This window comes from Loxodonta africana, chromosome 4 (genome assembly GCF_030014295.1).
Source record: "Loxodonta africana isolate mLoxAfr1 chromosome 4, mLoxAfr1.hap2, whole genome shotgun sequence".
Taxonomy (NCBI): Eukaryota; Metazoa; Chordata; class Mammalia; order Proboscidea; family Elephantidae; genus Loxodonta; species Loxodonta africana.
In genome coordinates this window covers 1,183,594-1,209,541 of record NC_087345.1, presented here as the reverse complement: position 1 = coordinate 1,209,541, position 25,948 = coordinate 1,183,594, and the positions used below count along the sequence as shown (strand labels likewise).

The 25,948-nt window shown below is 42.3% G+C and overlaps 1 protein-coding gene across 7 annotated transcripts in view; it reads left to right on the top strand.

Moving 5' to 3' along the window:
- Positions 1 to 25,948, top strand: part of ZBED4 (zinc finger BED-type containing 4) — a 78,064-nt gene that overhangs the window by 37,458 nt on the left and 14,658 nt on the right. The window lies entirely within an intron of this gene.

Below are 25,948 nucleotides of genomic sequence, written 5' to 3'. Positions count from 1 at the left end.
TGACAGAATATCACATAGTTAACGCATTTGCTTTCTCTTTCACTGCATACATCAGTCTCGGAATAAAAATGACAGTATTACCACTTACTATGTTATTACTGAAAAGAATGAATATTTTTTGCAGGAGCCCTTTCACTTATCATCCTGTTCTATACGGTTATGCAGGATCTACATTGTAGAGTATATAGGCATCACCTACTATATTCTCTCCCATGAACGTTTTTTCAGTCTTAGTAATACAAGAAAATACAGTGAAACCTGTGATCGCCAGAACTTGACAAGACTGCTTGTTTTCTGGGTCTTGCAAGTTTTACATCTTTGACAGGGTACAGTCTTACCACTTTTCTGTTGTTCTCTATCAGTGAAAAATATCTGAGTTTTCATTCTCTGACAGGTTCCGACCTTCACAGGTTTTACTATATATATATAGTAAGTCCCCCATGCATCTGTCAGTTTGTTGTACTGTGGGGGCTTGCATGTTCCTGTGATGCTGGAAGCTATGCCACCAGTATTCAAATATCAGCAGGGTCACCATGGTGGACAGGTGTCAGCTGAGCTTCCAGACTAAGACAGACTAGGAAGGATCCGGCAGTCTACTTCTGAAAAGAATTAGTCAGCAAAATTCTTATAAATAGCAGTGGAACATTGTCTGATGCAGTGCCTGAAAATGAGCCCCTCAGGTTGGAAGACACTCAAAATACAACTGGAGAATAGCTGCCTCCTCAAAGTAGAATCAACCATAATGACGTGGATGGAGTCAAGCTTTCAGGACCTTCATTTGCTGATGTGGCACGACTCAAAATAAGAAGAAACCACTGCAAACATCCCTTAGTAATTGAAACGTGGAATGTACGAAGTATGAATCTAGGAAAATTGGAAATTGTCAGTAACAAAATGGAATGCATAAACGTTGATATTCTATACATTAGTGAGCTGAAATGGACTGGTATTGGTCATGTTGAATCAGACAATCATGTGGTCTACTATGCCAGGAATGATAACTTGAGCAATGGTGTTGCATTCATCATCAAAAAGAATATATCAAGATGTATTCTGAAGTACAGCGCTGTCAGTGATAGCATAATAATCATACGCCTGCAAGGAAGACTAGTTAATATGACTATTATTCAAATTTACCAATCACTAAGGCCAAAGATGAAGAAATTGAAGACTTTTACCGACTTCTACAGTCTGAAATTGATCAAACATGCAATCAGGATGCATTGATAGTTATTGGTGATTGGAATGTGAAAGTTGGAAACGAAGAAGAATCAGTAGTTGAAAATATAGCCTTGGTGATAGAAATGATGGCAGAGATCACATGATAGAATTTTGCAAGACCAATGACTTCTTCTTTGCAAATACCTTTTTTTAACAACATGAAAAGGCACATAGAACTTGCCAGATGGAATACACAGGAGTCCAGTCGACTATATCTGTGGAAAGAGATGATGGAAAAGCTTGATATCATCAGTTAGAACAAGGCCAGGCGCTGAGTGTGGAACAGACCATGAATTGCTTATATGCAAGTTCAAGTTGAAGCTGAAGAAAATTAGGACAAGTCCACAAGAGCCAAAGTATGACCTTGAGTATATCCCACCTGAATTTAGAGACCATCTCAAGAATAGATTTGATGCACTGAACACTAATGACCGAAGACCAGATGAGTTGTGGAATGACATCAAGGGCATCATACATGAAGAAAGCAAGAGGTCATTAAAAAGACAGGAAAGAAAGAAAAGACCAGAATGAATGTCAGGAGAAACTCTGAAACTTGCTCTTGAACGTTGAGTAGTGTAATGGATTGAATTGTGTCCCCCCAAAAATATATGTATCAATTTGTCTAGGCCATGATTCTCACTATTGTCGGATTGTTACCATTTTGTCATCTGATGTGATTTTCCTACGTGTTCTAAATCATATTTTTATGATAATGAGATAGGATTAGTGGCTGTTGTGTTAATGGGGCAAGACTCAGTCTACAAGATTAGATTGTTTAAAGTCAATCTCTTTTGACATATTAAAGAGGAGTGAGCAAAGAGACACGGGGACCTCATACCACCAAGAAACAAGAGCCAGGAGAATAGCACATCCTTTGGAACCGGGATCCCTGCACCGAGAAGCTCCTCAATCAGGCAAGATTGAACACAAGACATTCCTCCAGTGCCAACACAGAGAAGAAGACTTCCCCATGAGCTAGCGTCCAAAATTCAGACTTCTAGCCTTCTAGAGAATACATTTCACTTTGTTAAAGCCATCCACTTGTGGTATTTCTGTTACAGCAGCACTAGATAACTAAGACAAGTAGCTAAAGCAAAAGGAACAAACAATGGAGTAAAGGAGCTGAATGGAAAATTCCAAATGGCAGCTCGAGAAAACAAAGTATTATAATGACATGTGCAAAGACCTGGAGCCAGAAAACCAAAGGGGAAGAACACGCTCAGCATTTCTCAAGCTGAAAGAACTGAAGAAAAAATCCAAGCCTCGAGTTGCAGTAGTGAAGGATTCTACGGGGACAATATTAAACAACGCAGGGAGCATCAAAAGAAGATGGAAGGAATACTCTGTCACTCTACTAAAAAGAACTGGTTCACATTCAACCATTTTAGGAGGTAGCATATGATCAAAAACTGATGGTACTGAAGGAAGTGGTCCAAGCTGCACTGAAGGCATTGGTGAAAAACAAGGCTTCAGGAATTGACAGAACATGAGTTGAGTTGTTTCAGCAAACAGATGCAGCACTGGAAGCGGTCACTTGCTTATGCCAAGATATTTGGAAGACAGCTGCCTGGGAAACCGTTTGGAAGAGATTCATATTTATGCCTATTCCCAAGAAAAGTGATCCGACCGGATGCAGAAATTATCGAACAATATCAATATCACACACAAGTAAAATTTTGCTGAAGATCATTCAAAAGTGGCTGCAGCAGTATATCAGCAGGGAACTGCCAGAAATTCAGGCCAGATTTAGAAGAGGACGTGGAACCAGGGATATTATTGCTGATGTCAGATGGATCCTGCCTGAAAGCAGAGGATACCATAAAATGGTTACCTGTGTTTTATTGACTGCAAAGCATTGGACTGTGTAAATCGTAACAAATTATGGATAACTTTGCAAAGGATGGGACTTCTAGAACGCTTAATTGTGCTCATGAGGAACTGGTACATATATCAGGAGACAGTGGTTTAAACAGAACAAGGGCATACTTGTGCTTTAAAGTTAGGAGAGGTGTGCATCAGAGTTGTATTCTTTCATCATACTTAGTCAATCTGTATTCTGAACAAATAATCCAAGAAGCTGGACTGTATGAAGAAAAATGCAGCATCAGGATTGGAGGAAAACTCATTAACAACTTGCGTTATGCAGATGACACAACCTTCCTTGCTAAAAGTGAAGAGGACTTGAAGCACTCAATGATGAAGATCAAAGAGTACAGCCTTCAGTATGAATTATCCCTCAACGTAAAACAAAAATCCTCACAACTGAACCAATGAGCAACATCACGATAAATGGAGAAAAGGCTGAAGTCTTCAAGGACTTCATTTTACTTGGATCCACGATCAACACCCGTGGAAACAGAGGTCGAGAAATCAAGACACGTTGCAATGGGCAAATCTGCTGCAGAAGACCTCTTTAAAGTGTTAAAAAGCAAAGATATCACTTCAAGGACTCAGGTGTACGTGACCCAAGCCATGGTGTTTTCATTTGCCTTATATGCATATGAAAACTGGACAGTGAATAAGGAATACGGAATATTTGATGCTTTTGAATTATGGTGTTGGCGAAGAATATTGAATATACCATGGACTGCCAAAAGAATGAACAGATCTGTCTTTGAAAAAGTACAGCCGGAATGCTCCTTAGAAGCAAGGATGGTGATACTTCATCTCACATACTTTGGGCATTTTATAAGGAGGAATCGGTCCCTGGAGAGGGACATTATGCTTGGTAGAGGGTCAATGAAAAAAAGGAATACCCTCAACGAGATAGATTTACACAGTGGCTGGAAAAATGGGCTCAAGCATTACGATTGTGAGGGTGACGCAGGACCAGGCATTGTTTTGTTCTGTTGTACATAGGGTTATAAGTCAGAGCTTATCTGACGGCACCTAACAACAACAGTAAATGCTAACAACCAGTCCTGATGTCAATGTTTCTCTAGTTTTTCTAGTTGAAGCTTATTCTCTAGTATATTTCTTGAGTTCTGTGTTGCTAATAGTTTTCTGTGGCCTTTACACTGGAAAGTCAGTAAAGCTGCATATAATCCGTGGCTTACTTTTCTTCCCTTGAGTATCTTCAATATACTGTTCCATTCTTTTCTAGCATAAAGTGTTGCTGTCAGAATCATGAGACACTTATTTTTTCCTCTTTAAGTGACTTTGTTTTTCCTTAGACAAGTAAAGGATTTCTTTAAGTCTGATAATCTTACTAGAATGTAACTCAAAAGTTACTTGTTCAGGCTTTTTTTTTTTTTTTTTAGCTGTATGATGAATGCCCTTTCAATATGTCATTTCAAATTTTTTATGTCAAATAAATTTTTTAGTTACACTTTTTTGTATTCCCTTTTTCAGGGCAGGGAGGCAGTATCTCCTCTTATACATGTGTTGAATCTTCTTTACCTGTTTTCTGAATGTGTCAATTTCTCGAGTCTTTTTATCTCTTCATTTACTTTTTGTTTAAAAAAATGTTTTTTCTATTTCAGTTTTTCTTAAGCCATCATCTATGCGATTTACTTGCTCTCATTTTCCTTCTAGTTTAATCTTCATTTGTTCCTTGGCAATGCTCACATTGTATATGTCACCCTCTGTGTTCTTCAGTTTCCTCATGTGTAAAAGGAAAAGTCATACTGCATCTTCCTTGTAGGATTATCATGCAGTTTCAATGAGAAGTGAAGTGCTTGATTGAGCTGGCTCAGAGTAAACACAATAAATGTTGGCTCTTACTATGGTCGTTACTCCCACACTGCAACCCCAAAACGTCTCAGTGAACACACTGGAGCGACCTAGTGCAAGGCGTCAGTGTTGAAGGGAGGAACAGCTTGGCTCTCTGAGATACAGATTGATGAGGTTCCCACTTGGTAGCCTGGTAGGGGGCAGAAGACAAGGTTGTGCAGGGATGAGCAAATAAGGGATGAGGAATGAGGTGACAGACTGCCAAAGGGGAAGAGAAATGGTCGTGATTTGAAAGTGCTACAAGAATATGCCAAGAGGCAGAAATCCTGCAGCTTTTCTAAACCCACTTAGTAGTTCTTGTACCTTTTGTAGATGGCTTAGGATTTTCTACATAGATGATCACATCTTCTGCCAGTAAAGGCAGTTTTCCTTTTTTCTTTCCAATCTGCTTATTTGCCTGGGCTGGGACCTCTAGTACAGTATTGGAAAGAAGTGCTGAAGGTGGGTATTCTTGCTTTGTTTCTGAACTTACAGGGAGATCGTTGAGTTTTTAACTGTTAAGTATGATGCTGTGTAGGGTTTTTCTAAATGCCCCTCATAAGGGTAATGAAGTTTCCTCTGTTAAGGTAATCTCAGACTCCCAATAGTCTGTCTCAGCTATGAGGATGTAACAAGCTCCCACTTTTCACTCATGTTTCAGTTCTGACCCCAGCTACCTATTAGCTCTTCTTCCACTGACTCTCATCACTCAGAGCTAGGTCAGATCTCACAAGGTGAAGTATTCCTCTGGGCTGCCAAGTAGGCCCAAGACTTTAGATGGGAGCCAGAAGTTTGGGAGCCCTCACGACACCCTCACTTCTGACCCGATGGCTACAAATTTGGGGTTTTCCTGTTACCCTTTCAAGATGCCGGCCCTAAGATCAGGGTATCCCCTGGCCTCTCTCATTTCTGATCTACTGCCTGCAAATTCAAAGATTCCTTCCACCTCTTCAGGATACCAGCTGTCATGGATGGAATTGTGCCCCCCAAAAATATGTGTCAACTTGGTTAGGCCATGATTCCCAGTATTGTGTGGTTGTCTTCCATTTTGTGATGGTAATTTTCCTATGTGCTGTAAATCCTAATCACTGCCTGTGGTTAATGAGGTAAGACTGGATTATGTTAAAGAGGATTAGAGTGGGATTGTAATACCCTTACTAAGGTCACATTCCTGATGCAATGTAAAGGCAGTTTCCCTGGGGTGTGGCCTTTGCATCACCTTTTATCTTACAAGAGATAACTAGAAAGGGAAGCGAGCAGAGAGTGGGGGACCTCATACCATCAAGAAAGCAGCACCAGGAGCAGAGCACATAGGACCCGGGGTCCCTCTGCCTGAGAAACCCCTTGACCAGGAGGACATTGATGACAAGGACCTTCCTCTAGAGCTAACAGAGAAAGAAAGCCTTCCGCTGGAGCTGATGCCCTGAATTTGGACTTGTAGCCTACTAGACTGTTAGAGAATAAATTTCTCTTTGTTAAAGCCACCCACTTGTGGTATTTCTGTTACAGCAGCACTAGATGACTAAGACACCAGCTGTAAGCTCAAGGGTTCCCAGCCTCCCTCAGTTCCTACCTGCTTGCTCCCACTATTCCCTCCAGTTTGTTAATTTGCTGGAACACTTCACAGAACTCATAGAAAGAGCTGTACTTAAGATTACAGCTTTATTAAAGAAGATACAAAGAAAGAGACACAGAGTGGTGTACCAATAACTTCAAATACAAGAATCAGCACCAAGCCAATTCCTGTGAGGCAGAAGTCAAAAATATCCCAGATTTCCACATTCTCCAAGCTACTGTACCAATCCATCTCTGACTTTGGCCACTGTTCCTCCCCTGAGCGCTCTTCCCTCCCCTGTTTGGGTTTAGCAGTTCACTGCAGCATCTCACAGAACTCATGAAACATACTTAGAGTTAAGTGGTTTATTGAGTAATAGAGTACACCTCGGTATCAGGATCAAAAGGCTACAACTCAGGATCTAGATCAGGAAGCATATAGACAAAGTCTCCCTTCTTCAGTGCAGGACAGCTCTCAGCTCCTCTCGGCCCCCGAGGGACAGGCTCCTCTCAGCCTCTCCAGGGGATGGGCTCTTCCCATCCCACCCCGAGGGACAGGCTTCTCTTGGCCCTGCTGCCTTGTTACCATCAAGTGTGCCACGGGACCTCTTCTGGGCCTCTTGCCACTGGCTCTGCTGCTAGGCCCCTACTGGGCCTCTCGCTGTTTTTAGGGTTATCGCCTTTGACCCATATTACAGTTCTTTTAGGAGGTTTTCTGACTCCCCTCTCTCTCTCTCTCTCCTCTTCTTCTCTCCTTTCCCTTTCTTCTGCTTCTCTTCCTGCCTGAAAAACCTCTGTGGGCTTGGCTGCATACATATACAATTTTTGTCAGTTTCAAGGCACAGCCCTCTCACCAGAGCCACAAAGTGACCAATCCCTTCTCCGTAGACCAGAGACAATTTGCTTAGTAGGCTAGAGTCACTTCATTTGTTAGTATATTTGACCAGTCCCTGCAAGGTCCATACCAATCACAGAGCAGGCTGCAGTTCAGGGCCAGGCAAAAAGTATCAGACCAAGTTGTTTACAACAAAGGTAACTCCTCAGGACTTAGTAGAAAAAAATCTCTGAAGCTGTTTTTCCAAAGAGCCAAGGCAAAAGGTCACAAAAAGGAGCTCATTTCACCACAGATGAGGTTGGAGAGCTTTCCCACCATGGAGCTTCCACACCCCAAAGGGCATACTTGCTTCCCACACGCATCGATGTCATTCACCAACCCAGAAGCCCATGGAGCTTTTGTGTCCAGATCTTTTATTGGGATATCGTTACATAATAATCATGACTTATTACATTGTGAGTATTTTTCTGGCACGGCCAGCCCCTACCCCAGAGTCATGTGATCATCTTACCTAACCTGTTGGTTAGATGTAGTCTGCAGTCAAGGGTTTTTTTTTTTTTTAGAGATTATCTCTCAGGAACTGAGGACAAACACCAAATTCTTTGGGTAAATTGAATGTAAACCCCACACCTATTCCTGATTTGCTGAGAGTTTACACAAAATTTTGTCTAATGTTTCCTAATAACATGATCGCGTGGTTTTTTTTCCTTTATTCTGTTATATGGTGAATTATGTTGATTTTTTAAAGTTTTATATTTTTTGTTGTTGAGAATATACATAGCAGAGCATGCACTGATTAAACAATTTCTGCATGTACAGTTCAGTGACATCGCTTACATTCATCAAGTTGTGCAAGCATTCTAACCCTTTTTTGAATTTTTCCTCCTTCATTAACATAAACTCACTCCCCCCTAACGTTCCTGTCTAATCTTCAGAGTTACTGTTGTCAGTTTGATCCCATATAGATAGTTCTTTGATTGGAGTCCTGTGTATTCCATCTGGCGAAGTCCATGGGTATAGTCACTATTTATATTTGCAATGAAAAAGTAGTTGGCCTTGGCAAAATTCTACCATGTGATCTCCAGTGTCATTTCTATCACCAAGGCCATATTTTTCAACTGCCAATTGACTACATCTATGGGAAGAGAAAGTAGAAAAGTCCAGTATCATCTCTCAGAACAAGGCCAGGAGCCAGCTGTGCAACAGACCATCAGTTGCCCATAAGCAAGTTGAAATAGAAGTTGAAGAAAATTAGAACAAGTCCACGAGAGCCAGAGTACACCATTGAGTGTATCCCACTTGAATTTAGAGACCATCTCAAAAATAGATTTGTCGCCTTGAGCACTAATGAGCAAAGACCAGATGAGTTGTGGAAGGACATCATACATGAAGAAAGCAAGAGGTCATTAAAAAGACAGGAGAGAAAGAAAAGACCTAAATGGATGTCAGAAGAGACTCTGAGAGTTGCTCTTGAGCTTAGAGTAGCTAAAGCAAAAGGAAGAAATGAAGGGAGCTGAACAGAAGATCTCAAACAGAGGCTCGAGAAGGCAAAGTAAAGCGTTATAACATGTAAAAGGACCTGGAGATAGAAAGCCAAAAGGGGAAAACATGCTCCACATTTCTCAAGCTAAAAGAACTGAAAAAAAAATTGAAGCCTCAAGTTGCAATATTGAAAGATTCTGCAGGGGCGATATTAAATGACACAGGAAGCATCAAAAGAAGGTGGAAGGAGTACACAGAGTCACTGTACCAAAAAGAATTGGTTGATGTTCAACCATTTCAGGAGGTAGCATATGATCGGAACTGATGGTCCTGAAGGAAGAAGTCCAAGCTGCACTGAAAGCAATGGCGAAAAACAAGTCTCTAGGAATTGACAGAATACCAATTCAAATGTTTCAACAAACGGATGCAGCACTGGAAGTGCTCCCTCGTCTATGCCAAGAGATTTGGAAGACAGCTACCTGGCCAACCGACTGGAAGAGATGTATATTTGTACCCATCCCCAAGATAGGTGATCCAACCGAATGCAGAAATTATAGAACAATATCATTAATATCACACACAAGGTAAATTTTGTTAAAGATCATTCAAAAGTGGCTGCTGCAGTACATCAACTGGGAACTGCCAGAAATTCAAGCCGGATTCAGAAGGGCATGGAACAAGGGATATTACTGCTAATGTTAGCTGGATCATGGCTGAAAGCAGAGAATACCAGGAAGGTGTTGTCTTAGTTATAGTGCTTCTATAACAAATACCACAAGTGGATGGCTTTAACAAAGAGAAATTTATTCTTTCACAGTCTAGGAGGCTAGAAATCTGAATTCAGGCTGCTGGCTCCAGAGGAAAGCTTTTTCTGTCTGCTCCGGGGAAAAGTCCTTGTCATCAGTCCTCTCCAGTGGAGGAGCTTCTCGGCACAGGGATCCCGTTTCCAAAGACCATACTATTCTCTTGGCTCTTGTTTCTTTGTATGAGTTTCCCGTATCTCTCTGCACACTTCTCTCTTGTGTATCTCTAAAGAGATTGATTTGAGACAAAACCTAATCTTGTTGATTGAGTCCTGCCTCATTAACATAACCGCCACTAATCCTGCCTCATTAACATCATAGAGGTAGGATTTACAACATGTAGGAAAATGACATCAGATGACAAAATGGTAGACAATCACACAGTACTGATAATCATGACCTTGCCAAGTTAACACACATTTTTGGGGATCACGGTTCACTCCATAACTTTCCACCCTTATACCAAAACCAAACCGAACTCGTTGCCATCCAGTTGATTCCGACTCATAGTGTAGCCGAACGAGGGTTCTTGTCCTATTCTATTAGCTGATCGAAACAAGACGGATGCCACACCGCCAGCTGCAAGGGAAACAGTGGAAACTTATTGTCTGCGCAGACAAGGAGCAACGTGGGGTCTAATGACCATAAGGCCACATGCTTGCTGTCTGAGGGGGTTGGGGAGCTTTTTATTTCCAGTGGCGTCTGGGGGTTGGGTTTGGTGCCCGGAACTCTCCGCCCTTAGCCCTCCCATGTCCACATTTGGAGGTCCAGCTGTTGAATCATGTCGGTGATGTTCAGGTCCAAGGACAGACTGAGGACGCAGCTCTTCAGGTGCTGCACATGTGCAAAAATCTTGGTTTGCACATGCGCAGGATTCTGGCACCAAATTCAAACTCTGGTTATGGCCGCAGTGTGGTTATGGCCGCAGTGTGGTTATGGCCACAGTGTGGTCAGGCCAAACCACAGTTAGAAGCTGTGGCTTTGTGGGCTGCGAGGGGGGCGGGGAACTGCAGCAGAGTCGGGGGATGTCTCAGAGGAGGCTTCAATCCCCCCCCTAACAGGTTCCTTTTAATTTTAGAAGGGGTTTAGGGCCGAAGGTTTCATCTTCTATAGCTTCTTCTTGCTGGCTAGGGGCGCTGGCGTAGAACTGGGGTCTAGCTGGAACTTGCTTGGGGGAGATGGGGTAATATTCCTGTTGTAGCGTCATTTGCAGGTGTAACTTCTGAAGCCTGGAAGACACAAACTTTACCAAAAGGTTAAACAAACAAGGCAGCAGGACGACCATGGCCAAGGATCTTAGAAGGGGAAGGCACCATGTTAAATTCGGGATTTTTGCCCTTACTATATCTCAGATATCTTGTGAAGTTGGGCCTTGGTTGAACTTGTGTAGCCATTTATTATGGAGGGACATGTGTCTTCAACAAGGATCCAGGAGCCCTATTACTGCACCTGTCCCAGTTAGGATTAAACCCAGTGCCCTCTTTAGTCTACAACCTGAGACCTGCCTGGAGGCCCAGTACCTGTAGACACTGGTACCTGAGAGAAACAAAAATCTTCGGGAACATCGACTGGTGGTTGTGACAGGGCTGATGTAAGAAGCTGTCCATCCACAGCCAGGACAACGACAAGCTGGGCTGCGGTCACGCAGGCACAAGCCAGACTCACACACTCAGACACATCTACCGGGGGCACAGTGATGGCACAGCCACTGAGGGTGGTACCAGTTTGTTCGAGCCAAGTGCCACTCCACAAAGCCCAGGTCATCACACTCGGTACTCGGGGCTTTGGTATTTTCTTCCTCGTGGCATTGTAAATGTGTTTCAGAGGTAAATGAGTGTGCTCGGGGGTGTAGGCCCCATGTTGTTGGGGAAGCAATAGTCAAGGAGCAAATAAAAAGTTTTGGGGAATTTCTTGGATATATTCTCTCAGTAGGCATCCCTGTGTAACAGACTTGGTTGGTCAGATTAGTCTGGAGATAAGTTGTCTCATTCCAGTTGTCTGGGGTTTTAGCAGTAGAGTCAGTGAGACCCTGGATAGTCTGTTGGACAAAGTCCCTATTGTAATTAAAGATGGGCCCAGGGGGAGACCCATTGCCTGGGTAATCTAGTGGTGTTTTTAGTAGGTGGGGGCACCTGGACTGGGACTTCCTCTACACTGTCTTTAGTTCTGGTGGAGGGGGTGAACACAGACTAAGTGATCTTTTTTTATATATAATTTTTATTGTGCTTTAAGTGAAAGTTTACAAATCAAGTCAGTCTCTCACACAAAAACCCATATACACCTTGCTACACACTCCCAATTACTCTCCCCCTAATGAGACAGCCCACTCTCTCTTTTCGTGTCCATTTTGCCAGCTTCTAACCCCCTCCACCCTCTCATCTCCCCTCCAGGCAGGAGATGCCCACATGGTCTCAAGCGTCCACCTGATCCAAGAAGCTCATTCCTCACCAGCATCCCTCTCCAACCCATTGTCCAGTCCAATCCATGTCTGAAGAGTTGGCTTTGGGAATGGTTCCTGTCCTGGGCCAACAGAAGGTCTGGGGGTCGTGACCAACGGGGCCCTTCCAGTCTCAGTCAGACCATTAAGTCTGGTCTTAAGAGAATTTGGGGTCTGCATCCCACTGCTCTCCTGCTGCCTCGGGGGTTCTGTGTTGTGTTCCCTGTCAGGGCAGTCATCAGTTGTAGCCGGGCACCATCTAGTTCTTCTGGTCTCAGGATGATGTAGTCTCTGGTTCATGTGGCCCTTTCTGTCTCTTGGGCTCGTAATTGCCTCGTGTCCTTGGTGTTCTTCATTCTCCTTTGATCCAGATGGGTTGAGACCAATTGATGCACCTTAGATGGCTGCTTGTTACTGTTTAAGACTCCAGACGCCACTCTTCAAAGTGGGATGCAGAATGTTTTCTTAATACATTTTATTATGCCAGTTGACTTAGATGTCCCCTGAAACCATGGTCCTCAGGCCCCTGCCCCTGCTACACTGCCAAGTAGTCTTTTAAGTGGAGGGCGTTTGAGGTGTTTATAATTATCTTGTCATTCTGGGGGCCCTGTTTTTCTTCTGTAGAGACATAGGAAATAAACATGCAGGATATAAGGCTGTATATAGGTGGTAAACTTGAACAGAGTCATGAGTAACAACCTGCACAATTGCCAGGGGATGACAGTCAACTGGCACAACTGTTTATCACTTTAAATCTTCTGAAGTCTGACTTTTTAAATTATTACTGTCTCGCCAATTATTCCTGTTCTGCAGGGCTTGTTAGTTGGTATCATAAGTAGCAGCTGGCTTGATGCGAGAGTTGTGGATCTACTCTCTTTTTGGCGATCTTGATTGCAGTGTTGGGGGTTTGTTCTCTTGCCAGGTCTGTAGCGCTCCCGGTCTTGACACGGAAAGACTTGAGGTTGTGGAAGAGTCTTGTCACGTCACATCGTGTACCTGTAAAGAGATTCAAGTACCCCTGCCACAGAATACAAATAGTGTTTAATAGTGAGCTAGCTTTGTGCATGCCTCTAGCCTCCAAGGTAGGAAGGGACGCCCATACATAAGCTCAAAAAGGGTTACCTTACGTTTGGTTTGAGGTGCAACCCTAGACCTGAACAGAGCCAAGGGAAGGGTCTTAGTCCATGCTAATAAGGTCTTGCAAGGCTTGGCCTGGTGGGTTTCAACAGTCCAGTTTCCCTTTTTCTTGCAGTCTTTTTCCAGAACATATTCCTGATGCTTACTCTCCTCTAACGCTGCCAAGAAGATCTTGTTGTCTCTCTCTCTTTTTTTTTTTTTTTCTTTTAAGTAGTGGTCTTTAATATTGAGAGGGACCATACAGAGTGACAAGTGGCACAGAGCCAGCTGTTCACAAGACTCTAAAACCTGGTCTAGTAGCAGAATAAATCAATATATTTACATTTAGGTTTTTCCAGTCTAGAGCCATCCCACCCTTTCTTCTCTACCTTTTTATTTCCTTCTCACATTTTTTGTTTTCTCTTCATTCTTCTTGCTCTCTACCCTTTTACTCTTCCAAGCCTCATCAGTTGTTTTTTCCCTGTCCGGCCCATATCTCTGTAAGTATAAAGGTCTTCTGTAGCTAATGGTAAGCTAGAATCAGTCAGTGCTATTGGGGTCACCGTTCTCGCTGTTCACTTGGTCTATAAGTCGGCCTTATGGTGGCCTTGGGCCATTACTGTATCTTCCTGTTGATGTCTTTTTGCAGTGCACCACAGTCAGAGCGGCAGGGAGTGACACCACCTCAAGGAGTTGTAAAACCTGTTGGCTATGTTTGATTTCTTTATTGACCCAATTTAAAAGCTCTCTTTGCTTCTACAAAGTCTCATGTACATGTAAAACTGATGGCACGTACTCTGAATCTATATAAATGTTCGTTCACTTGGACTTGGCCAGCTGCAAGGCCTGGATCACCGCAACCAGCTCAGCGTTTTGGGCTGAGGCTCTATTTGAGAGAGCATTTGCCTCGAGGACCTCGGTATGGCTGACAACTGTGTTAACCCACTTTCTTTTGGCCACCCTCGACAAAGCTACTCCCACCTCTGAAGATGTCTAAACTGGCATCTCTTAGAGGTTGACTTTGTGGGTGTGGACAGCTGGCGTGGACCAGACCCACCGTCCAGACACGGTCATGGTGGATGGAGTTCCCAGGGAGCAGCAACAGATGGGACCAACGTGCTGGGATTACCAACTAGAGAGGTCTGGTATTGAGTTACTCAATAATCACTCTCTCTGGGGACACTCTTTGTCAGTGGCCCTCTTGCTCACAATACGCGCACTGGTTCTCTCCCAGCGAGGGTCAGGGCCGGGCCTCGCTGGGGTCCAAAGGTCTTTTCTTCTTAGGAGGCCTGTACCGTTTCTGTACTGTTGATGCTGTTGTCAGTACGGCACTTCCTGCCTTTGTCTTCCTCTCTGTTATAGAACTTTAAATGCCAACTCAACTAGGTGTTCGATACTCATAGTTACTCCTCCCTCTATTTTGTGAAGTTGGTTCCCAAAATCCGGGGCAGGCTGTCTTATAAAAACATTACTGACCATGTGAGTATTTGTTGGGTCTTTTGGATCTTGATCAGTATATTGCCTAAAGGCCCTATAACTCTTTTGAGGAAGGTTGCAGGGTCTTCATCTTTATACTGGTTAACTTTATACACTTTGTTCTAATATAAGAACTCAGGCACTCCACATCTAAGGCCCACTAAAAGACAGTCCTGATATCGGCTGAGCCTACCGTATTCCGCTGTGCGATTGTGGTCCCAGTGGGGTCTTGAAGGGGGAAGATGTCATCAACTGCATCTCTGGTCCACTGAGTATTCTGCCGCCTCTGGACTTCCTTTCCGGCCTTGTCTAGGACCATCTTCCTCTCTTTTGGGGGGAGGAGGGTGCTTAAGAGAGATTGACACCCTGCCCAGGTGGAGTCAAAAGAGTTAAAGATGGCAGTAAACAGTTCATATGATTTCTTTGGTTTCTCTCAACATCCTGAGGTGTTATTCTTCTAGTTAATCATGGCCCACTGTACTAAAGGGGATCTGGCCCCTATTCGCCACTGGAGTTGTTTGGTGGAAGGAATACTGGCCGGGGTCTGGCCCTCCCTGTTGGCTCTATTCTGGCTTTGCAGCACCCAGGGCCACATTTGTACCTCCTTAGGGTGTGTCTGCCGCCCCCCGTATGGGGCGATGGCAAGAGAAAGTTTCGAAGACATTTGAACTGTCTTCCCTGGTTAATTCTCCACCCTTTCTACCTGCCCAGCACGGGTCCAGGAGGGGGCTGCGCATGCTGCTGGAGTTGTTAAGGCTGTTCATCACCAACCCTGGCGACAGCATGGTGGACTTTCTCTTCTTTTTTTTTAACAATTGCAACTGAATTTATCTCAGTTCTCTGAAGTACACCTTAAGGGTGAATGCCTTACCGTTTGAGACGGGTAGCTCTGCTTCCTGTGTTTGTCTCTTTAGCTTCTGTTTCCTAGTCCATTGTCCTCTCAGCCCCTCAGGCCTTGCTGCCTGGGTCTGCCCCGCTGGGGCACGTGTTCCAAAGCAGAGGCACCCATTCCACCAGAAAACTTCAGCCAGAAGGTACTCAGCTCTCTGGCTCCGTGGGTTGGCAAGCCTAGCTCCATCGATGAGTTCTTGGAGACACCTCCTCCCCCAGGAAGCCTCCTGTGCCAAAGCACTCAGCTTTCTCGTCCCATGGATGGGTTCCAGCGCTGTCTCACACCCATCTCCTGGTTCTGCTGCCGCCCTTTCTCTCCTGCTGCTGCTTACGGTACGCGCTGTCTCCAGTGTAACAGATTTCCTCACTTCCTTCTGAGTCCTTATCGGAATTGTCTCTGATATCCGTAATTCCACCAACAGTCTCTTACAGGCAACCTAGGCTTTCAGTGTTGGGCACTTTGAAACTCTTCCAGCCTCCATCCATTCACAGTTTCAAAACTGCTTCTACACTTTAGGTATCTGTTAAAACAGCACCCCACTTTCTTGGTACCAGATTTTCTGTCTTAGTTATCTACTGCTGTTAGATAATAGAAATACTGCCAGTGGATGCCTTTAACAAAGACAAATTAATTTTCTCACAGTCTAGGAGGCTAGAAGTCCGAATTCAGGGTGCCAGCTCCAGGGGAAGGCTTTCTCTTTCGGCCCTTAGGGAAGGTCCATGTCATCCCTCTTCCCCAGTTAAGGAGCTTCTCAGTACAGGGACCCTGTGTTCAAAGGTCACACTATTCTCCAGACTCTTGTTTCTTAGTGGTTTGAGGTTCCCATATCTTCCTGCTTGTTTCTCTTATATCTCAAAAGTTATTGATTTAAGATAGAACCTAGTTTTATGGATTGAGCCCTGCCTCGTTAACATAACTGCCTCTAATTCTGCCTCATTAACATCGTAGAGATAGGATTTAGAACACATAAGATAATCACATCTGATGACAAATTGGACAGTCACACGATACTGGGAATCATGACCTAGCCAAATTGATACACATATTTTTGGGGGGACGCAATTCAGTCCATAACTGATGTTTACCTGTATTTAATTGACTTTGCAAAGGCACTCGACTGTGTGGATCATAAAAAGTTATGAATAACATTGTGAAGAATGGAAATCCAGAACACTTAATTGTGCTCATGAGGAACCTGTACATAGACCAGGAGGCAGTTATTTGAACAGAACAAGGGGATACTGCGTGGTTTAAAGTCAAGAAAGGTGTGTGTCAGGGTTGTATCCTTTCACCGTACTTATTCAGTCTTTATGCTGAGCAGATAATCTGGTAAGCATCAGGATTGGAGGAAGACTCATTCATTAACAACCTGCGTTATGCAGATGACACAGCCTTGCTTGCCTTGAAGCACGTACTGATGAAGATCAAAGACCACAGCCTTCAGTATGGATTACACCTCACCATACAGGAAACAAAAATCCTCACAACTGGACCAGTAAGCAACATCATGATAAGCAGAGAAAAGGCTGAAGTCGTCAAGGACTTCGTTTTACTTGGAACCACAATCAGTGCCCTTGGAAGCAGCAGTCAAGAAATCTAACAACGCGTTGCTTTGTGCAAATCTGCTGCAAAAGACCTCTTTAAAGTGTTAAAAAGCAAAGATGTCACTTTAAGAACTAAGGTGTATCTGACCCGAGCCATGGTGTTTTCAGTTGCCTCGTATGCATGCGAAAACTGGACAATAAATAAGGAAGACGGAAGAAGAATTGATGCCTAAATATTGAATATGCCATGGACTGCCAGAAGAATGAACAAATCAGCCTTGGAAGAAGTACCGCCAGAATGCTCCTTAGAAGCAAGGATGGTGAGACTGTGTGTCATATACTTTGGGCATGTTATTAAGAGGGACCATTCATCGCCTGGAGAAGAATGTCATGCTTCTTAAAGCAGAGGTTCAGTGAAGAAGAGGAAGGCCCTCAGAGAGGGGGATTGACGCAGTAGCAGCAACAATGAGCTCAAGTGTAACAACGATTGTGAGGACGGCACAGGACCAGGCAGTGTTTCATTCTGTTGTACGTGGGGTCACTATGAGTCAGAACCGACTCCGTGGCACTTAACAACAGCAAGATGTTAAGAGCACTTAAAAGAGCACAGTGCTTGTGGCAGACATTCTTCACTAGTTAAGCTAAACTCTTGTTTGGTTTTAAGAAGACTTTAAGGAATATTTTTGGTTATTGATTGGTTTTGAATGTTAAGCCAAACTTTGATTCCTGTGATAAACTCCACTTAATTATGATATGTTATCTTTAATATATATTGATGAGTTTGATTTGCTAAATTTTTGTTAAGGATTTCTTTGTGCCTGTGATCACAAGGGATATCGGTCTTTTAATGCTTAATAGAATTCATCGCAGAGCCACCTGGGCCTGGAATTGCCTTGTGCGGGAAGCTTCTTCCACTATGGTATCAGTTAATTTAATTGATACAGATCTAGTCCAGTTATCTGGTCCTTCTCAAGTGACTTTCCGTGGTTTGTGTCTTTTAAGGAATTTGTCCATTTCATCTAAGTTGAATTTATGGGCATAAAGTTATTCATACTTTATATTTGTGCATTCATATTTCCTTATTATCATTTTACATCTATAGTTTCTATAATGGTATCCCCTCTTCAATTCTTGACAGTGGTCATTTCTGTATTTTTTTCTCTGATCAGTCTGGTAGAAATTTATTAAATTTATTGATATTTTCAAAGAATCAGGTTTTGGTTTCACCAATTTTCTGTGTGAGTGTGTGGGTGTGTGTATGTGTGTCTGTGAGAGAGAGAGAGATTTTGCTCATTTTAGGTCTTTTATTGTTTTATTACCTCTGCTTACCATGAGCGTATAGTTGCCCTAATTTTTCTTGCAATATTTTTTCCCCTTTAGCCCTTGGCTTATATACAAGTATGTTATTTGTTTTAAAATATTGGATTTTCGAGATACCTTTCTTTTATTGATTTGTAATTTACTTCCCTTGCTGTAAGTGGCCATTCTTTGTTTTAGTTCAGTTCTTCTGAATTTTAGAGTTGCTTTATGGCGCAGAATACAGTCTTTCTTTTCGGTGACTGTTTTGTGTATATTTGTAAATAACATGTATTCTGCTTTTGTTGGATGGACTGTTTAATAAATGTCAATTAGGTCAAGTTGGATTTAAAAAAAGCAAACCAGTTGCCTCCAGTTTATTCCAACTCATGGCGATCTCCTGTGTTGCAGAGTAGAGCTGTGCTCCATAGGGTTTTCAAGGCTGTGACTTTTCAGAAGTAGATTGCCAAGTCTTTCTCCTGAGGCACCTCTGGGTGGGTTCGGAACACCAACCTTTTGGTTAGTAGTTGCGCACCTAACCATTTGTGCCACCCAGAGATCATAAGTTGAATAATAGTGTTGTTCAGGTCTTCTGTGTCTTTACTGATTTTCTCTCTACATGTTCAATTAATTTTGCGATAGGTGTGTTGAAATCTCCCTCCATCAATCTGGATTTGTCTAATCTCGCTTCACTTCTGTCAGTTTTGTTCCACATATTTTGAAGATCTGTTAGTAATTGTATGTACACTTGGGGTTGTCATGTGCTCTTGATGAATTGACCTCTTTATTGGTAACCAAAACGTTGACAACCCAAACCCCCTCCACAGTGGCACCTGTGGAGGACAGGCCTGGTGGTCTGGTTCCCTAAAGATTACAGCCAAGAAGACCCCGTAGAGCAGTTACATTCTGTCACACGTAGCGTTACCATGAGTCAGAGTCAACTTGACAGCACACAGAACTAGTCATTATGAAATATTACTCAATATCCCTGGTATGTTATTTTTAAATCTACTTTGATGATAATATAGCCGCTCTATCTTTCTTTTAATTATTCTTGGCATCTTATACTTTTCATGTCATTTTACTTTTAATGTATTTTTTTACGTTTAGAGTGTGTTTTTTGTAGGCAGCTTTTTATTAACCTCCGCGGTTTAAAAAAAAAAAAGCTTTATTTGATTATAACTGGCATCCAGTGAGGTCCCTCGGTGGTACAAGCTGTTTACAGTTGACTGCTAACCTAACGTTTGGCAGTTCAAAACCACCCAGTGGTACCATGGAAGCATAGGCCTGGTCAACTGCTTCTGTAAAGATTACAGCCAACAAAACCCTGTGAAGAAGTTCTACTCTGTAACATATGGGGTCGCCATGAGTTGGAATTGACTCAGTGGTAACGGGTTTGGTTGGGGTTTTTTTGTTTGTTTTTTATCTAATGAATTGCACATGTTGTTCTTGTTGTTAGGTGCCCTCAAGTCAGTTCCGACTCACAGCAGCCTCATGCACAACAGAATGAAATATTGCCTGGTCCTGCGCCGTCCCTTACAATCATTGTTATGCTTGAGCCCATTGTTGCAGCCACTGTGTCAATCCACCTCGTTGAGGGTCTTCCTCTTTTCCACTGACCCTGTACTTTTCCAAGCATGATGTCCTTCTCCAGAGACTGATCCCTCCTGACAACATGTCCAAAGTATGTAAGATGCAGTCTTGCCATCCTTGCTTCTAAGGAGCATTCTGGTTGTACTTCCTCTAAGACAGATTTGTTCATTCTTTTGGCATTCCATGGTATATTCAATATTCTTCACCAACACCATAATTCAAAGGCATCAATTCTTCTTTGGTCTTCCTTATTCATTGTCCAGCTTTCACATGCATATGATGCAATTCAAAATACCATGGCTTGGGCCAGGCGCACCTTAGTCTTCAGGGTGACATCTTTGCTCTTTAACACTTTGGAGAGGTCCTTTGCAGCAGATTGGCCCAATGCAGTGCATCTTGATTTCTTGACTGCTCTTTCCATCGCTGTTGATTATGGATCCAAGTAAAATGAAATCTTTGACAGCTTCGGTCTTTTCTCCATTTATCATGATGTTGCTCATTGGTCCAGCTGTGAGGATTTTTGTTTTCTTTATGTTGAGGTGCAATCCATACTGAAGGCTGTGGTCTCTGATCTTCATTAGTAAGTGCTTCAAGTCTTCTTCATTTTCAAGAACGCAGGTTGTTAATGAGTCTTCTTCCAGTCCTGATGCCCCGTTCTTCTTCATATAGTCCAGCTTCTCGGATTATTTCCTCAGCATACAGATTGAATAGGTATGGTGAAAGAATACAACCCTGACGCACACCTTTCCTGACTTTAAACCAATCAATATCCCCTTGTCCTGTCCGAACAACTGCCTCTCGATCTATGTAAAGGTTCCTTATAAACACAATTAAGTGTTCTGGAATTCCCCTTCTTCCTAGTGTTATCCATAATTTGTTATGATCCACACAGTCAAATGCCTTTGCATAGTCAGTAAAACACAGGTAAACATCCTTCTGGTATTCTCTGCTTTCAGCCAGGATCCATCTGACATCAGCAATGATATCCCTGGTTCCACGTCCTCTTCTAAAACCGGCCTGAATTTCTGGCAGTTCCCTGTTGATATACTGCTGCAGCCGCTTTTGAATGATCTTCAGCAAAATTTTGCTTGCATGTGATATTAATGATATTGTTCTGTAATTTCCACATTCGGTTGGATCACGTTTCTTGGGAATAGGCACAAATATGGATCTCTTCCAGTCAGTTGGCCAAGAAGCTGTCTTCCATATTTCTTGGCATAGACCAGTGAGCACCTCCAGCGCTACATCTGTTTGTTGAAACATCTCAGTTGATATCCCATCAATTCCTGGATCCTTGTTTTTCGCCAATGCCTTCAGAGCAGCTTGGACTTCTTCCTTCAGTACCATTGGTTCCTGATCATATGCTGCCTCTTGAAATGGTTGAACATCGACTGATTCTTTTTGGTGTAACGACTCTGTATATTCCTTCCATCTTTTTTTGATGCTTCCTGTGTCATTTAATATTTTCCCCATAGAATTGCACATATCATCCATAAAACTATCATGACAACCAAGATGATAAACATCCGTTATCCCTAAATGTTTCTGTGTACCCCTTTGTAGTCCTTACTTCCCCACCTCCCCACCTACCACTCTATCTCTAGGAAACACTGATTTGCCCTCTGTCACTATAATTTGCATTTTCTAAAATTTTATATAAGTGTAATCGTACAATGACGAGTCCTGGTGGTTCAGGAGTTAAAGTGCTCAGCTACTAACCAAAAGGTTGGCAGTTTGAACCCATCAACTGCTCCATGGAAGAAAGATGCGGCAGTCTGCTTGTGTAAAGATTTACAGCCTTGGAAACCCTAGAGGGCATTTCTCCTCTGTCGTATAGGGTCTGTGTGAGTTGGAATAAACTTGACAGCCTGGGAATCATGCAGTATTTATTCTTCCTTGTCTATTTTTTTCTACTCAGCATAATTATTTCGAGATTTATCCATGTTGTCACGTCTATCAATAGTTCACTCGTTTTATTGCTCTTTACTGTTCCATTGGATGAATATATCACAGTTTGTTTTCCAGCCTTTGGATTTTACAGATAAAGGTGCTTGGAACATTTGTGTACATATCTTTGTATTGACACACTTCCATTGCTCTTAGGTAAATAAACTAGGAGTAAAATGACTAGATTATATGGTAGGTGTGAAGACAGAGATGGAGATCAGTAGAACTGAATAGAGTCCAGAAATAGACCCACACAAATATTGACAACTGATTTTTGACCATGTTATAAAGGCACTTAGTGGAGAACGAATAATCTTTTCAACAAGTAGTTTTAGAACAATTAGCTATCATAGGCAAAAAAAAGATCATGAATCCATCATAGGTATAAAATGTAAAACGATAAAACTTATACAAGAAAACCTAGTAGAAAATCTTTACGAGCTTGGATTAGGCAAAGATTTCTTAGACATGACCCCAGAAGCTAACCCATAAAAAAACAAATTGGTAAAGTGGATTTTGTCACAGTTAAAAATGTCTGTCCTTCAAAATACACTTGTTATGAGAGTGAGAGAAGCCACAGACTGGGACAAAAATATTTGTAAATCATATGCTTGTGAAAGGATTTGTGTCTAGGTATATATAAAAAAAACTCTTATAAGTCAAAAATGAGAAAACAGCCCAATCAAAACATAGACAACATATTTGAACAGATAGTTCACCAAAGAAGAGATACAAATGGCAAATAAGTACATAATAAGATGCTCAGCATCATTAGTCATTTAGGGAACTGCAAATTAAAACCACAATAAGATACCACACTGCATACCTGTTGTTGTTAGGTGCTATAGAGTCGATCCAAACTAATAGCAACCCTACGTACAACAGAACGAAACACTGCCAAGTCCTGCACCATCCTCACATCGTTGTTATGCTTGAGCCAGTTGTCGTACCCACTGTGTCAGTCCATCTCATTGAGGGTCTTCCTCTTTTTCACTGACCCTCTACTTTACCAATCATGATGTTCTTCTCCAGGAACTGGACCCTTCTGGTAATAGGTCCAAAGTATGTGAGACAGTCTTGCCATCCTTGCTGCTAAGGAGCAGTCTGGTTGTATTTCTTCCAAGACAGATCTGTCCATTCTTTTGGCATAGTCAATATTTGGTATATTCAGTATTCTTTGCCAGCACCACAATTCAAAGGCGTCAGTTATTCTGCCTTCCTTATTCATCCTCCAGCTCTCTCATGCATATGAGGCAACTGAAAACACCATGGCTTGGGTCAGGCATGCACCTTAGTCCTTGAAGTGACATCTGTGCTTTTTAAGACTTTAAAGAACCCAATTGCAGCCGATTTGCCCAGTGCGAGGTGTCGTTTTGTTTCTTGACTGCTGCTTCCACAGGTGTTGGTTGTGGATCCAAGTAAAATGAAATCCTCGACAACTTCAATCTTCTCTCCGTTTATCATGATGTTGCTCATTGGTCCAGTTGTGAGGATTTTTGTTTTCCTTATGTTGAGGTGTAATCCATACTGAAGGCTGTAGTCTTTGATCTTCAGTAAGAGCTTCAGGTCCTCTTCACTTTCAGCAAGCAAGGTTGTGTCATCTGCATAATGCAGGTTGTTAATGAGTCTTCCTCCAGTCCTAATGCCTCATTCTTCTTCATACAGTCCAGCCTTTTGGATTATTTGCTCAGCATACAGATTGAATAAATATGGTAGAAGGATACAGTCCTGACACACACCTTTTCTGACTTTAAACCAGGCAGTTTCCCCTTGTTCTGTTGTAATGACTGCCTCTTGATTGATTGTACAGATTTCTCATGAGCACATTTAAGTGTTCTGGAGTTCCCATTCTTCTCAGTGTTATCCATAGTTTGTTATGATCCACACAGCCGAATGCCTTTACATAGTCAATAAGATACAGGTAAACACCTTTCTGGTATTCTCTGTTTTCGGCCAGGATCCATCTGACATCAGCAGTGATATCCTTCGTCGTTCCACACCCTCTTGTAAATCCAGCTTGAATTTCTGGCAGTTTTCTGTCAGTGTACTGCTGCAACCACTTTTGGATGATCTTCAGGAAAATTTTACTTGTGTGTGATATTGATATTGTTCGATAATCTCCGCATTTGTTTGATCACCTTTCTTTGGAATGAGCGTAAATATGAATCTCTTGCGGTCATTTAGCCAGGTAGTTGTTTTCCACATTTTTTGGTATAGACAAGTAAGTACTTTTAGCACGGCATCTGTTTGTGGAAACATCTCAACTGGTATTCCATCAATTCCTGGAGACTTGTTTTTTGCCAGTGCCTTTAGTGCAGCTTGAACTTCTCCCGTCAATACCATCGATTCTTGATCATATGCTGCCTCCTGAAATGATTGATTGTCGACCAGTTCTTTTTGGTACAGTGAATGCTCTGTGTGTTCCTTCCGTCTTCCTTTGATGCTTCCGTTATTCAGTATTTTGCCCATAGAATCCTTCCCTATTGCAATTCGAAGCTTGAATTTTTTCTTCAGTTCTTTCAGCTTGAGAAATGCTGAGTATGTTCTTCGCTGTTCGTTTTCTCACTCCAGGTTTTTTTTTTTTACATGTTATTATAATACTTTACTTTGTCTTCTCGAGCCACCCTTTGAAATCTTCTGTTCAGCTCTTTTACTTCATCATTTCTTTTTTTGCTTTAGCTACTCAACGTCCAAGAGAAAGTTTCAGAGTCTCTTTTGCCATCCATCTTGGTCTTTTCTTTCTTTCTTTGCTGTCTTTTTAATGATGTCTTGCTTTCTTCATGTATGATGTCATTCCACAGCTCGTCTGGTATTCAATCATTAGTGTTCAGTGTATCAAATCTACTCTTGAGATGGTGTCCAAATTCAGGTGGGACATATTCATGGTTGTACTTTGGCTCTGGTGAACTTTTTCAAATTTTCTTCAGCTTCACCTTGAACTTGCTTATGAGCAATTGATGGTCTGTTCCACAGTCAGCCTCTAGCCTTGTCCTGACTAATGATATTGAGCTTCTCCATCGCCTCTTTCCACAGATACAGTTGATTTTTTTTCATGTGTATTCCATCCAGCAGGGTCCATGTGTATAGTAGCTGTTTATGTTGAAAAAAAGTATTTGCAACGAAGAAGTCAATGGTCTTGCAAAATGCTGTCATGCAATCTCCAGCATTATTTCTGTTACCAAGGCCATATTTTCCAACTACTGATCCTTCTTCTTTGTTTCCAACTTTTGCATTCCAATCACCAGTAATTATCAATGTATCCTGATTGCATGTTCGGTTAATTTCAGACTGGTAAACATCTTCACTTTCTTCATCTTTGGCCTTAGTGGTTGGTGCGTAAATTTGAATAATAGTCATATTAACTGGTCTTCCTTGTAGATTTATGGGTATTATCCTATCACAGATAATGTTGTACTTCAGGATAAACCTTGAAATGTTCTTCTTGACGATGAATGCAGTACCATTCCTCTTCAAGTTGTCATTCCCAGCATAGTAGACCGTATGATTGTCCGATTCCAAATGGCCAATACCAGTCCATTTCAGCTCACTAATCCCTAGGATATCGATGTTTAGGCATTCCATTTCATTTTTGATAATTTCCAATTTTCCTAGATTCATGTTTTGTATATTCCAGGTTCCAATTATTAATGGATGTTTGTCACAGTGTCTTCTCATTTTGAGACATGGCACATCAGCAAATGAAGGTCCCAAGCTCTCAACTCTCCATCCATGCCATTAAGGTTGACTCTACTTTGAGGAAGCAACTCTTCTCCAGTTACCTTTGAGTGCCTTCCAACCTGAGGGGCCCATCTTCAGGCACTGTTTCAGACAGTATTCCGCTGCTGTTCATGAGGTTTTCACTGGCTATTTTTTTCCAGAAGTAGACCGCTGGGTCCTTCTTTCCAGTCTGTGTCAGTCTGGAAGCTCAGCTGAAACCTGTTCACCATGAGTAACCCTATTGGTATTTGAATACCGGTGGCATAGCTTCCAGAATCATAGCAACACCCAAGCCTCCACAGTATGACAAACTGACGGATGTAT